At 41.9% G+C, this 14,617-nt stretch overlaps 1 non-coding gene across 1 annotated transcript; it reads left to right on the top strand.

Moving 5' to 3' along the window:
• Window positions 1–3,074: 3,074 nt before the first annotated feature.
• On the top strand, window positions 3,075–3,212 carry LOC114806860. The gene has a single exon (XR_003754916.1). It is a non-coding gene; the product is annotated as a small nucleolar RNA SNORA7 (small nucleolar RNA).
• The last annotated feature ends 11,405 nt before the right edge of the window (window positions 3,213–14,617 follow it).

Genomic DNA, 14,617 nt, shown 5'->3' with positions numbered 1-14,617 from the left:
CTTTCTCTCTTTCCACTAAGGAATTATAGGACAAAGTTTCTTTTGGAGCTTTGGTAACTAATTATTTGCACACCTTCACACTCACACACTCCTTCCCACCCAAACCCACAGGCAGAGCTTGGTGTTCAATTGCAGTAGCTACATGTGGCCCAGGATCTCATCTGGGGGTGGCTCACTAGTGAACTATATTTAACTCTCATGCTTCTAGAGAAAAACTTTGGATTACTTGATATCAGCTTGAGAATTACTGAGACATGCCATCATTATTATAAGAAAGCAGCAGGATACAGGAAGGGTAAAATAAGCTGGTTATATTTTTTTCTATTACGTTTATTTCCCAGGCTGCAAGCTCATAATATAATAACCCACCACAGGTTGTTGGGGTTTTTTTGGATCTTTTTTTTAAAATTTTGAACTGCACCTTCCGAGATTTTTACAAAGCATGCTTGAGTATGGCAGTATCTTACATATTACAGTTACTGTGGACCTTAAATGCTTTGTTGGAAATTAATAAGACATTTTCCACACTGATCTCAGTGTTTTTCTTTTTTCTTGTGGTTTAAAGTAACTTCTTGCTACATGCCCACAATAGAAAGAGAAATAATATTGCTATGTTACCAGCACAACAGTGTTAAATAGAGGCATAAAAGCATCATTGTGTCTTTTGAGAAGTGTTACTTGAAGATGAAATGAGAGAAGACCATTGTATTTGGTTCTAAGGAATGAAACCTCAGTCAATACCTAACATTCCAGAGACCCAGTGACCATTTTGAAACACAAATAAATCCAGGGTGAAAAAAATCCATCTAGAAGTAGCAGTTTAAAACTTACAGAAAGAAATTTCATGCAATGCTGAGTTTGTCCTCCTGCTATCCTGGGGAGGTCTGGGGGAAAAGCACCACCAATTTGAGAATCATTCAATCAATCTTATTTATTGAGTGCTTACTCTGTGCAGAGCACTGTACCAAGCACTTCAGAGAGTGTACTATAACAGAATTAGTAGGCACATTCCTTGCCAGAAAGAAGTTTGCAGTCTAGAGAGGGGGACAGACATTAAAATAAATTACAGATATGTACATACGTTCTATGGGGTGGAAGATGGGGTGAATAAATGGTACAAATCCAAGTACAAGGGCAATGCAGAGGGGGAGGGAGTAGAGGAAATGAGCTATTAGTTGGGGAAGGCCTTTTGGAGGAGATGTGATTTTAATAAGACTTTGAAGGTGGGGAGAGTGATCATCTGTCAGATATGAAGGGGGAGAGAGTTTCAGGCCAAAAGCAGGAGATGGGTAAAGGGGTCAGCAGTGAGATAGATGGGATTGAGGTACACTGAGAATATTGGTGTTATAAGAGGGAAGTGAACAAGCTAGGCTTTAGTAGGAAATTAGTGAAGTAAGATAGGAGGGGGCAAAGTGAGTGAATCCTTTAAAACCAATTTTAATAAGTTTCTGTTTGACAAGGAGGTAGATGGGCAACCACTGGAGGAGGGGGGAAACATGGACTGAATTTTTTTTAGAAAATGATCTAAGTAGGAGGCTGATGTATGGACTGGAATGAAGAGAGACAGGATGCAGGGAAGTCAGTGAAGAGGGTGATGGAATAGTTAAGGCAGATAAAGATAAGTGCTCGGATCAACATTGTAGCAGTTTGGATAGAGAGAAAAGGGCAGATTCGAATAATGTTATGAAGGTAGAACTGACAGATTTGGTGGCAGACTGAATATGTGGGTTGAATGAGAGAGATGAGTCAAGGATAATGTCAAAGTTACAGGCATGTGAAACGGGGAGGCTGGTGGTGCTGTCTGCAGTGATGGGAAAGTCATAGGAGGACTAAGTTTGGTTGTAAAGATGAGAAGTTCAGTTTTGGACATGATAAATTCAAGGTGTCAGTGGGACATCTGAGTAGAGATGTTCTGAAGGCAAGATGAAATGAGAGACTGCAGAGAAGGAAAGAGATCAGGCTGGAGAATCAGATTTGGGAATCATCCACATAGAGATGGGACTGAATGAGTTCTCCAAGGGAGTGGGTGCAGGTAGAAAATAGAAGGGAATCCAGAACTGAAACCTGAAGGACTCCCACAGTAAGACAGTGGGAGGCAAAGGAGAAGCTCACAAAAGAGAATGAGAATGGTAGGTCAGAGAGATAGGAGGAGAACATGAAAAGACAGTGTCAGTGAAGCCAAGGTTAGATAATATTTCCAAGAGAAGGGGGTGGTTGACAGTGTCTAAGGTATCTGAGAGGTTGAGGAGGGTTAAGATGGAGCTGACAGCACTCAAGTTGGCAAAAAGGAGATCACTTGTGACCTTTAAAAGGACAGTTTCCTTGGAGTGAAGGGGGTGGAAGTCAGATTGGAGAGGGTATGTACATAAGTGTTGTGGGGTGGAGGATGGGGTGAATAAAGGATACATATCCAAGTGGAAGGGTAATGCAAAGAGACAGGGACTGGGGTAAATGAGGGCTTAGACAGAGACGCCCTCTTGGAGGAGATATGATTTTAATAAGGCTTTGAAAGTGGGGAGAGTGATTGTCTGTTGGGTATGAAGGGAAAAAGAGCTCCAGGCCAGAGGCTGGGCATTGGTGAGGGGTCAGCAGTGAAATAGATGAGATCAAGGTCTAGTGAGTAGATTGGGGTTAGAATAATGAAGTAAATGGGCTGGGTTGTAGTACAAAATCAGTGAAGTAACATAGGAGGGGGAAAGGTAATTGAGTTATTTAAAGAGGATGGTAAGGAATTTCTGTTTGATGAGGTGGTGGAGGGGCAACCACTGGAAGTTCTTGAGGAGTGGGGAAACATGGACTAAGCTATTTTTAAAAAATGATCAGGGCCCTAAGATGAAGTCTGGAATGGAGTGGGGAAGGACAGAGGGGAAGGAGGTCAGCAAGGGGCTGCTGCAGTAGTCAAGGCAGGATAGGATAAATGCTTGTATCAACATGGTAGCAGTTTGGATGGAGAACAAAAAGGTGAATTTTGGTAATGTTATGAAGGTAGAACTGACAGGATTTGGTGACAGATTGAATTAGTGGGTTGAATGAGAGAGATGGATCAAGGATAATACTAAGGCTATGGACTTGTGTCCCTCTCAGGGTCACACCTGGAGAGTTCCTAGTACTCTACCAGTCTAGACTACAGGAGGGAGAGTCAGGCAGAGGCATATCCATTCTGTTCCTAGCTTGAGCAGTGGCTAGTGAGTGGAAGGCAATCTGCTACAAGTCAAAACTCACCTGTGTTGGGCAGCAGCAGCATGGGAGAGAATCAAGGATAGAGACTCAAGTTTACTGCATGGAAGGAGGCAATGGTAAGCCACTTCCAGAGAAGCAGCATAGCTTAGTGGAAAGAGCATGGGCTTGGGAGTCAGAGGTCATGGATTCTAATCCTGGCTCTGTCACTTGTCTGCTGTGTGACTTTGGGCAAGTCACTTAACTTCTGTGTGCCTCAGTTACGGCAAGTCACTTAACTTCTGTGTGCCTCAGTTACCTCATCTGGAAAATGGGAATTATGACTGTGAGCCCCACGTGGGACAACCTGATTACCTTGTATCTACGCCAGCACTTAGAACAGTGCTTGGCACATAGTAAGCACTTAACAAATACCATCATTATTACTATCATTATTATTGTGTTTTTATCAAGAAAACTTTATGGATACACTACCAGAACGATTGCAGATGGAAGTGGGGCGTTCTGGGAGAGATGTGTCCATGGCATTGCTATGTGTCGAAGACAACTGACGGCATAAGACAAAATGGACTTGTGACACAGGGAGGATGGTTGTGCCATCTACTCTAGACTGTAAACCCATCCTCTAGACTGTAAACTAGTTGTGGGTAGGGAACGTGTCTGTTATATTGTTGTGTCATAGTCTTCCAAGAGCTTAGTACAGTGCTCTGCACATATTAAGCACTCAATAAATATGATTGATTGATTGATACAGTGATGGGAAAATCAGGGAGAGGACAGAGTTTGGGTGGGAAGATGAGAAGTTCTGTTTTGAACATGTTAAATTTGAAGTGTCGGAGGTGTATGCAAGTAGAGATGTCCCGAAGGCAGGAGGAAATTGCAAAAGTGAATGGCAATGGTTTACTTTAACTCAGTAAATATGCTGAGTATCAGCCTATTATCCCCAGAATAATCTTCTGCTTTCAGAATAAGAGAAAGAGATCATGGACTCATTCACCCAAGACATAAACAATAGCACCTTAGTGTTTATATCATTGTTTAAAATCAAAACCTGAAGGACATTCAGAATATCGCTGCTTTGCATGGAGTCAACTGCATAGCCCAGTGGATAGAGCATGGCCCTAGGAGTCAGAAGGACCTGGATTCTAATCCTGACTCAACCATTTGTCTCTTGTGTGACCTTGGGCAAATCACTTTACTTCTCCAATGCCTCAGTTACCTTATCTGTAAAATGAAGATAGATACTCTGATTCCCGTGGACTGTGTCCAACCTGATTAGCTTGCATCTAACTCAGTGCTTAGTACAGTGCCTGGCACATAATAAGTGCTAAAAAAAAACATTTAAAAAAGTGCATGGATTATCGATAGTTTCCAAATTTGCCCTAGTAATATAAAACCAAAATATTACAAAGTGGCATACAAATGGTCCAAAAGGATTAATCAAATTCCTAGGGAATGGTGGAACTTCATCAACAACAGTAGAGCAACCTTACCAAAACAAGAAATCCTACTGCTACTTCTAATGGGAGCAGCAAATGGGTGTTAGTGAACCTGCCAATTATGGATTTAGCATTCCTGGTTTACTTCTTCACAGTGACCAGTTACTAGTTACTAGTTTTATTTCTCTCATTTGTGGTGATTTTTCCTCTTGAAAACCCAGCAAACCCTCAGTGATGAACTAAAGGACACCTCAGCGAACATCCATTCATTCATTCAATTGTATTTATTGAGCACTTACTATGTGTAGAGCACTGTACTAAGCATACTAACATCTAGATGGATTTTCCCCTGAAACCCATTCAAATGGCTGATAGGGGAACGAGTCAGTTATGGGTAGTTAAGGTCCCATAGATGCTAGATAGTACACTGCAACCATGGAGATGGAGGGTTGGAGTTGGATGTCAGTCAAGGAGGGCAACTAGCATACAATTCTTCTGAAAACCTGTTTCCATAGTCAGAGAGAGAATACTGGGCTGGATGGACCTTTGGTCAGACCCAATAATAATTATGGCCTTTTAAACTCTCATCCTCTATAGCTGGAAACTCCTAGTTTAAAATTAGTAATTTTAGTCTATTTCCCTATATTTCTAGAGGAAGATGTGAACCAAACCCTAAATTTTTTGTAGGACTGAATTGTCACTCTTTGTAGTTTCGCATGGCAAAACCCTCTCTACCCTGTGTTCTGGAAGTGAGCAAGGAAACTTATGAATGATTTTGAACCACTTTGCAGAATCAGTAACGGGCTATGGGCTGACAGCCTTTAGGAGACAGAAGTTTGGGATCAGCCTGCACCTGGGAATCCTTACACATAGTCAAAATTTTTCATTTCGTGGCACAATTCCTGAATGCTATCCGAGTTCTGTTACACTAGCTGACAAATACATTTAGACAAAGAAGTAGAAAACTAAATCAATAAGGCCAGAATGTCCCTTGGGAGACTGACATAGTGTGGTACCAATGTGGCCTGAAGTGTTCCATTATACTGCCAAGCTGCTGAAGTGTAAAGATGGCTGTGAAAACAGGAACTGCTTTTCATGGCCCATCATCATACTTCCTGAGCAGTTTCCTCAACATCACCGTTGCATCATTCTTAACTTCAATTGGCAATGCCAAGGGCCTGGAGCTCAGGCAGTCCAGAAGTTTAAAGAACAGTATAACTTTGCTGAATGGGACATAGAATGAATGATAGCAGAACTCTCCAGCAAATGCTGAGAGGTGATTTGAAGTGGGGAGACTAATCAAGAAGGGCAGCAGATGTGTTTTTAAAGATTCAGTGAATCAAAACCTTAGGCTATATGGCAACAGTGATCTTTTCGAGCAGAAGCTTCGTGAAGAGACTTTATGATACCAAGAGGCAAAATCAAAAACAGCACTATGTACTACAAGTAGCAATCCAACAGCACAACAAAGGGCGATCTTTTATTTTGCATTCAATCTTTCAATAGTACACATTAAAGTATTTTCTATTTGCAGAGAACTGTACTGGGCACTTGGGAAGGTAGAATAATAATAATAATGGTGGTATTTATTTAGCACTTAATAAGTGCTAAGCACTGGGGTAGATACAGGACAATCAGATGGAAGGCAGTTTCTGTCCCATATGTGGTTCACAGTCTAATAGGTAGGGAGGACAGGCATTTTATCCCCATTTTACAAATGAGGAAATTAAATGCACAGAGAAGTTAAGTGACTTGTCCAAGGTCACAGAGTAGGTAAGAGGTGTACCTGCACCTAGAACCTGGAACTCCTGACTCCCACTCCTGAGCACTTTTCACTAGGCCATAAAGTAAAAGACATGACACCAGCTCTCAAAAGTTTACAGTTCAATTTACAGTATGAAAGGGATTGTCACTTGGCCTCTATTCTTTTCAGCCACACTTGCACAAAGGAGAAAATTCTCACTGTCACTACAGGTCATCTTCAAACAGTCAGGGCAACTCTACGGCTACAGGCCAGAATCCAAGAGAGTCCTGGGTAGCTCTGGCCAGTCTTCACTGGTGCTCACTCCTCAAACCTCTGAAGTCAGAAGTAATGGATCTGGAAATGAGCCCTGCTGTCCCCCCTCTTCCTCCCTGGCTTGGGAATAGGAGGTCTTAAGGGATAATTCATGTGTATCTATAAAGCCTGGATTTCTGACCAGCATGATTGCTAGTTCCAATTACGTGCCTATGGCATCAGAGTACTCAGAATAATACTTTCTGGTTGGTAAGCTTACCAAGCACCTTTAATCATTGCAATTTCAGTCCTAAAACACACAATCAGCAAATCTCGGACAAATTCTGAAAAGACTTTTTGCATCAGGTTCTGGAGCTCAGGCAGTCTACAGGTTTGAAGCACAATATAGCTTTGCTGGATGGGACATATTAGAATGAATATAGCAGAATTCTCAAGCAAATATTGACAGGTGATTTGAAGTAGGGAGATTGTAATCAAGGAGGGCAGCAACATAATCTAGTGGATAGAGCTCAGGCTTGGGAATCAGAAGTACCTGGGTTCTAATCCCAGCTCTACCAGTTGTCTGCTATGTGATCTTGGGCAAGTCACTTATCTGTGCCTCAGTTCCCTCATTTGTAAATTGGGGATTAAAATTGTGAAGCCCTATGTGGGATGGGGGCTGTGTCCAGTCAGTTTGCCTTATATCTACCTCAGTGCTTAGAACAGTGCTCAGCAGATGTTATTATCAAGGAAACCTCCATAAGCTGTGAGTCAAGGCCTGGATGGATTCCTATTTTACTTTACCTTATTAGAATTCCTTTAACTTCAGGTGGACAGTGTGGAGTAATGGAGACCTCAGGCTCATGTTTCAGTCTGCTTGCTTTGTTTCCTTTCAGATCTAATTCAGGAAGAAAGTTTGCAAGATTATGCTACCAGAAAAGAATTTAGTATTAGGGAGTTGTGGTTTGTTTTCTGGCTACAACCCATTGGGCCTGTGTGAAATATAGACAAAGAGATGAACCACTATTATAGCTAAATATTCTCTCCCAGTGGTAAGGAATAGAGCAATACCAAGAATACACATACCCAGATTGGGTCCATCCTTTCCTACCTCCCACAACTCCTTCCTTGTTCTCCCATCACTTTGTGGCTGTAGAAGTATCCACTTTGTTAAAGAAAGTCATTGTCTTTCTTAAGCACCTACTGTGGGCAGAGCACTGGACTAAGCACTAGGAAAGTGGACATGGACTAAAATCAACCACAGTCCCTTCCCCTCAAGAGGCTCCAATCCAAGAATTAGGTGGGGAAAGTTCACAACAGACACATGAGGAAAGTTGCTCCTCACCTCACCTCACCTTCTCATGCTCTTCACTACTCAGGCAGGCCTGCTCAGCACCCAACAGTAACAACAGTCACAGCCATAACCACTGCAGCCCCAGTGGTCTAAAATCACAAAAGGAACATACTACAGCTTGCCCTCAGCCCTGTCCTTAGTTCAGGGCAGGACGGGGCGCGATGTCTAGGTGGAGAGTAGCAGTTTCCAGGTGGGAAGCCTGGGTCCCTGAACTGAAGCTGGCATCCTCAGGTCTCCCCTTGGCCCCACCAGAACTGGAGACAACCATGGCCCTAAGACTGTAAGCTCTTCCTCTAGTCTGTAAATTTCTTGTGGTCAGGGAATAAGCTTGGGAGAGACATATTCTACCAACTCTGTTTTACTGTACTCTCCCCCAAGCGTTTAATACAGTGCTCTGAACACAGTAAGCACTCAAAAATTACCATTGATTGATAATGCCTTTTTCTGGGGTAGAAACTTCTGAAACAACTTGAGATCTGTCTCTCATTTGAGCCCAGACATTTGCCAATGTTTTGTTCTAGGAAATGCTTAAAGTTTTTTTGAAGACAACACTAGGCTGTTAGCTCATTGTGGGCAGGGAAGAGGTTTACCAACTCTGCTATATTATACTCTCTCAAGCGCTCAGTACAGTGTTCTGCCCACAGTAAGAGCTCAATAAATATGATTGATTGATATGGACAGTGAAGTTTTTCTTTAATTGGTGTGTTTCTGATAAGACCAAGGTGAGGTACAACTGGCAAGACCGTGAGCCCGCTGTGGGCAGGGATTGTCTCCATTTGTTGCTGAATTGTACTTTCCAAGCATTTAGTACAGCGCTCTGCACACAGTAAGCTCTCGATAAATATGATTGAATGAATGAGTGAATGAATCCCCTTCCCCATTATGTGTGCAAATAAAAGACAGCACCTTGATGTACTTTTGCATTTGCTATCCACAGGGATCTAGAACTAATTCTGTTTTTCCTTCTTCGTGTCTTAATCTTCCCACAGTCTCTCTTCAAAGACAGTCATCCTATTTCTGATTGCTGTATAAGAGCATCTGTCTTCTGCTGCTATTAACAGCCAGAGATTAGGCAACATTGTTTGTGGTTTTCCTCCATGGAGTCTTTAAGGAGCTTCTGCTACTCCTATTGTTTATGAATGCCCCCATTTCAACTCACGATAGAGTAGCTGTTTGTGTATCTTGCTATCTTCCATTCTCCTCATATATCTGGCCCAGCAAAAGTGTTATACAATGACTGTTGCTAAAGACTCCTTGTTTATAACTCTGTCTTGTCACTTGAGCTTAAGTATTGCATTTGGGTGACATTGATGAAACTGCTCTAATAGTTGGATTTGGTGGTAACTGTGGAGGTTAGAGGTCTCATAGCCACAAAGATTGGACACTAAAATTGCTCAAGAGACCTATTTTGCGTATTAAGTCATTTCCAGGATATCTCTCATTGTTGGCAAGAAGGGAGGGATAGATGCTATCATTGTTTCTGCCATTAAAACCCTGGACAATGCAAACCAATTGGATTAGGTCTAAAACCACCACACCTCTAACTGTGGTTTCCCCCCAAATTCTATTAGTCAACATACTTTTATATCAGAACAGATTAGGGAAGCTGCTAATGTGAAAATTGGTTGTGAAGGTAAAATTCTGCCAAGGAAACACATTGGGTAATTAACTGAAGCAAGTAACAGTTTTCTTGGCAAAACTCAAACGTGGTTTCCAGTTGCTGTGGTCTGAGCTAAAGAAAACTCTGTAATTGCAGGTTAAGCCAATGTGCAATGTAAATAACCTGAATAAAGCGGTCCTTTCTCGCTTTTAAACACTCTTGACTCCGTTATCTGATGCAGCAGTGAAGCCAGTGATTATTTCACTGGCATTTTCCTCAAGGTGCACAAATGTGACACCTAGGAACTGGACTGAAAGAGTCACTTTCAATCAGTTATTTTAACTCTCTGTTCCACACAGGCTACAAACCTCCCACCACAAGGCAGGTTACTAAGCAATTCATCTAGGCCTGTAAATGACTTAACAACAAATGGAATCGGCAAAAGTCCTTACATGGAAATGGAAGGAAAGGAGCCTGAGGCTATGGTACCTCTTACCATGTTGTATGTTTTCTTAACAACATTTATCTATATTCATGTCCAACCCACAGGCCGGTGATGGGTAAATCGACCGGAGTTTGGGTTTCATTAACGAAATATTACAGATCACATTTATATCATGCATCTCCCTGTGCTATTCGGAAGAATTTTCCCTTAGGGAAGTTCATTGCAGATGTTGGCGTCCTTTAGTTGGGAGGAGTCCCAATTAGGTTAGAAACTGTTTTTATTTGGTCCAGTGAGAGGGAAGTGATTTTTCATGGAAAGGTGCTTTTTAAATTTAGACTTAAAGGAGAGCTGGTTAGTCTGAGAAATCCCAAATGGCGGCTTTAGCATTAATGCCCCCCTGCTATAATTCTGACAGTTGTGATTTGAAATATTAAGAAACAAGAAAGTCTGGAGGGGAAGGAAAGGGAAGAAAGGAAAGGAAGGAAAGGGAGAAAGGGGGAAAGAGGAGAGTGTGAAAACTGAAAAATTATAATCACTGCCCCAGGAACCTCTATTGCATTGGTTGGCATGGATTAAATGACCTCATACATCTTTTCCAGTTAGTGGGTCTCCAATTCTAAAAGTGTCAAAAAAAATCCTACAAGCTGCATTTGGGGGCACTATTGTTTTTCAAGTTAAGTTACAGCATACATAACCAGCTAAAGCCTATTAGTCCATAATGGAAAATAAAATATAAATATAATAATAATAATGTTGGTATTTGTTAAGCACTTACTATGTGCAGAGCACTGTTCTAAGCACTGGGGTAGACACAGGGGAATCAGGTTATCCCACGTGGGGCTCACAGTCTTCATCCCCATTTTACAGATGAGGTCACTGAGGCATGGAGAAGTGAAGTGACTCGCCCACAGTCACCCAGCTGACAAGAGGCAGAGCTGGGATTCGAACTCACGACCTCTGACTCCAAAGCCTGTGCTCTTTCCACTGAGCCACGCTGCTTCTCCTAATTAGCAGCTTCCCTAATCTGTTCTGATATAAAATATGAATTCTGACATCTTGGGCAAATGGGAAAAGTTCAGGGGATCATTTTCATATTGCATTTATCTTTGAAAGTTTATAGGAAAGAAATTTTAAAGTAGTAAAGCCACATGAACCCCCCCAAAATATTTTCCTGCATATCAGTTAAACATTGTTTCCCGGGAAAAATGTTATAAGGACATTCCAGGGTACTTTCAACATCTGAGAAAGAGGTAAATGTGGAAAAAGTAAACTTAAAAAAAGGCATACTGTACAGGCAACATGATCACTGTGACTTAATCTTAGGTATCGTGATTTCCCAAGAATATATTAGGTCCAGAGGGCACTCACAAGGAGCCCACTGCAGGCACAAATTGATTTTCACTTTTGAGCAACCTTTTCTAAAGATGGCAGATTCCTTAAAGCCTTTTGATGAAATCTGAATGCCAAATATTCTTATGGCCATCAAAAATGTTCACAAATGATTGGCTTGGCAATTATGCCTTTGAACCTGGATGAAATTACTTACCTCTGGAAAATATTCAATTTAAGGAAAAAGCCATTCTGGTGAAAAAAGAAATGTGTCTCTCTCCGATATTTTATTTTTTAGTTAGCCCTTCCATTTGCTTTTCCCACAAGTGGTTGTTCTTTCATAGCTCTGCACCTAGATCTTGACTCCAGTTGCGTAGCACATAGGAAACTTCCTCAAGGGAAAAACTCTGTGCGGTGGCCTGATCCATTTCAGTAGAGCTTAAACAAGATACACGATAGGTCTGCGGCTTGCGAATTGGTTTTGTGGTACCTTTAAACATGCACAGTGGATCCCTTGTTTGAAGCTGATAAGCTGCAAGTTCATAATGAACATAATTTGGAAGCAAAGAAAAAACCGGAGAACACTTCATCTCAGAACATTAAAAAATATTGATGAAAGATGTTTCTGCCCACCGTTTTCGCATCTCTGTTGCAAACTATCTTCCTTGACTCTTTCTTTGATTTGAACCCATGTAGATAACCAGTAGTTTTCAGCTAAGTCAAAGTGATGCTTGACACCTCAATTAATGAGGCATTATAGGACTCTGTAGCATTTTCTGGAAGATTGCATGCAAGGTTACAGGGACCACCATAAGGACAGATGGTTAAAGTATTTTATTGTTCTGACAGTTCAGAGTAACTAATAATAATGTTAATAATAATGTTGGTATTTGTTAAGCGCTTACTATGTGCCGAGCACTGTTCTAAGCGCTGGAGTAGACATAGGGGAATCAGGTTGTCCCACGTGGGGCTCACAGTCTTAATCCCCATTTTACAGATGAGGGAACTGAGGCACAGAGAAGTTAAGTGACTTGCCCACAGTCACAAAGCTGACAAGTGGCAGAGCTGGGATTCGAACTCATGAGCCCTGACTCCAAAGCCCATGCTCTTTCCACTGAGCCACGCTGCTTCTCAACTACCCTTGGCCACAGATGCTCATCCTTGTAGTTCCACTCTAACTCCTTCTAAGAGTCAGTCCACCAGGATAACTTAATCACTGCTGGCTGCCAGCACAGGAGAAAACCCAACTCACTCAGAAAACATCTCTGGAATAATGATAATAATAGTAATTATGGTATTTGTTAAGTGCCTACTATGTACCAGGCATTGTACTAAGCACTGGAGTGGATACAAGTAAATCACAGTTCCTTGTCCCTCATGGGGCTTGTAGTCTTTAATCCCCATTTTGCAGATGAGGTAATTGAGGCACAGAGAAGTGAAGCGACATGCCCAAGATCACACAGAAGACAAGTGGCGGAGCCAAGATTAGACCCAGGTCCTTCTGACTCCCAGGCCCCTACTAGACAATACTGCTTCATGAAGGAAATTAAACCCATTTGAACATCTTGCCAAACATGAAGTAGAGGAGGAAGGCCAGGGAGCCATGGAGAATTACTCCTGCCATGATAATAACCCATTATCATGCGACCAGTCAGATTCATGTTCAGACAGATTCTAATTCTATTTAAGTACCAGAAATTATCTGGCCTTGCATATGTGAAAATAACTTGGATAATTGCCACAGCTGCAAAAGGCTGATTTTCACAAAGCTTGGTGGCTTAGGGATTCATCCATAGCTAGGACAGTGCACTTGAGAGATTATTATTATTAATAATAATAATAATGATGGTATTTGTTAAGTGCTTACTATTTGCCAAACACTGTTCTAAGCCCTGGGGTTGATACAAGGTAATCAGATTCTCCCACGTGGGACTCGCAGTCTCATTCCCCATTTTACAGATGAGGTAACTGAGGCACAGAGAAATTAAGCTACTCGCCCAAAGTTACACAGCTGACAAGTGGCGGAGTGGGGATTAGAACCCATGACCTCTGCCTCCCAAGCCTGGGCTCTTTCCATTAAGCCAGGCTGCTTCTCATGTGTTAGATTAGTGTTCTAGGTTTCCTTTTGCCCCTCTGGGCTTGGTGGTAGTGACCCTTTGATCCTCAGCTCCTTAGTTCTCTGGGTAGTCTCCTGCCTTGTGTCACAAAATTTCTGCCTTCATTCACCATTAGGCCATCTTAGCTTTGCCTTTCAAGACCAATTCCTTACTTAAATTTGATGCCTGGTCTTACCTTCTCATCCTTGCCACCTGCCACGCTATTAGGGGAACTTAATTTAGCTCTGCCCAAGGGCAAAAACTAACTAACCATGAGGTGCCTAATTCCACTGCTCCTTCTCAGAAGGAAGCTGTTTGGTCAAAAACTACTGCATCACTGCCTCTGTTTCAAACAGGAGGACATAACCTGGTCTATGGTGCAAACTTTTGTTTTCTCTTTTCTCCCTCTTTGTGTGTTGGCCTAAATCACATCATGGAAGAAGCTCAAATTTCAGTCCGCACAGTGAGATCAGATATACAGTACCAAGTGCATGTGCAACATATTATGAATAAAGCCTTAAAAAGCTCTCTTTTATAGCTGTTTATGTTATGTGATTGAGTTCTGAGAGGGAAAGAATTTGACAAGACCAAAGGTTACTCTGGCTTTTCTACAACTGGTATTAACTAAAACTTAAACAATTAGCTTCAAGAAAATATGTTACCTTTCGAAGGGGCATTTGAAAGTCAGACCTGTAGCATGCTACTGATATTCAATGGCAATAATAATTATAATTCTGTAGCAGAAAGAGATATCTCCTTCTGGTCCAAGGATGTGGATCATCACTCAGCACAAAACAGCAAGATGCCCCACTTAGGATTCTGTAGTAGCCACCATCAGAGAAAGCAACAGCCAATTCAATCTTGGGCAGGTGTGTCACCACCCAAATGTTTTCCATAGCCTCATCCAGGATTGCTGTAGTTTAGACAGTTCCTATGGGAACATCATGTCAGGACACATTAAAATACACTAATGAATACAGCCTGACAGACTGGGTGTTAGGGGGAATGAAAGGGGGACTCTGGCCAAGGCCTTTTATAGTCACTAGGGCTCTCTAATTCACAGCACAACTTCCTAAATCAGCCCTCCTTTTAGGAGGCATGACAGCCAAGTCTGAATACTTCAGTGTTGGATAATATGTTTTTGAGAGGTGGCTCATTTGCCGTGGGCCCTCACCCCTTTC

The sequence above is a fragment of the Ornithorhynchus anatinus genome, chromosome X1 (genome assembly GCF_004115215.2).
Source record: "Ornithorhynchus anatinus isolate Pmale09 chromosome X1, mOrnAna1.pri.v4, whole genome shotgun sequence".
Classification (NCBI taxonomy): domain Eukaryota; kingdom Metazoa; phylum Chordata; class Mammalia; order Monotremata; family Ornithorhynchidae; genus Ornithorhynchus; species Ornithorhynchus anatinus.
This window is presented reverse-complemented; position numbering and strand designations above follow the sequence as displayed.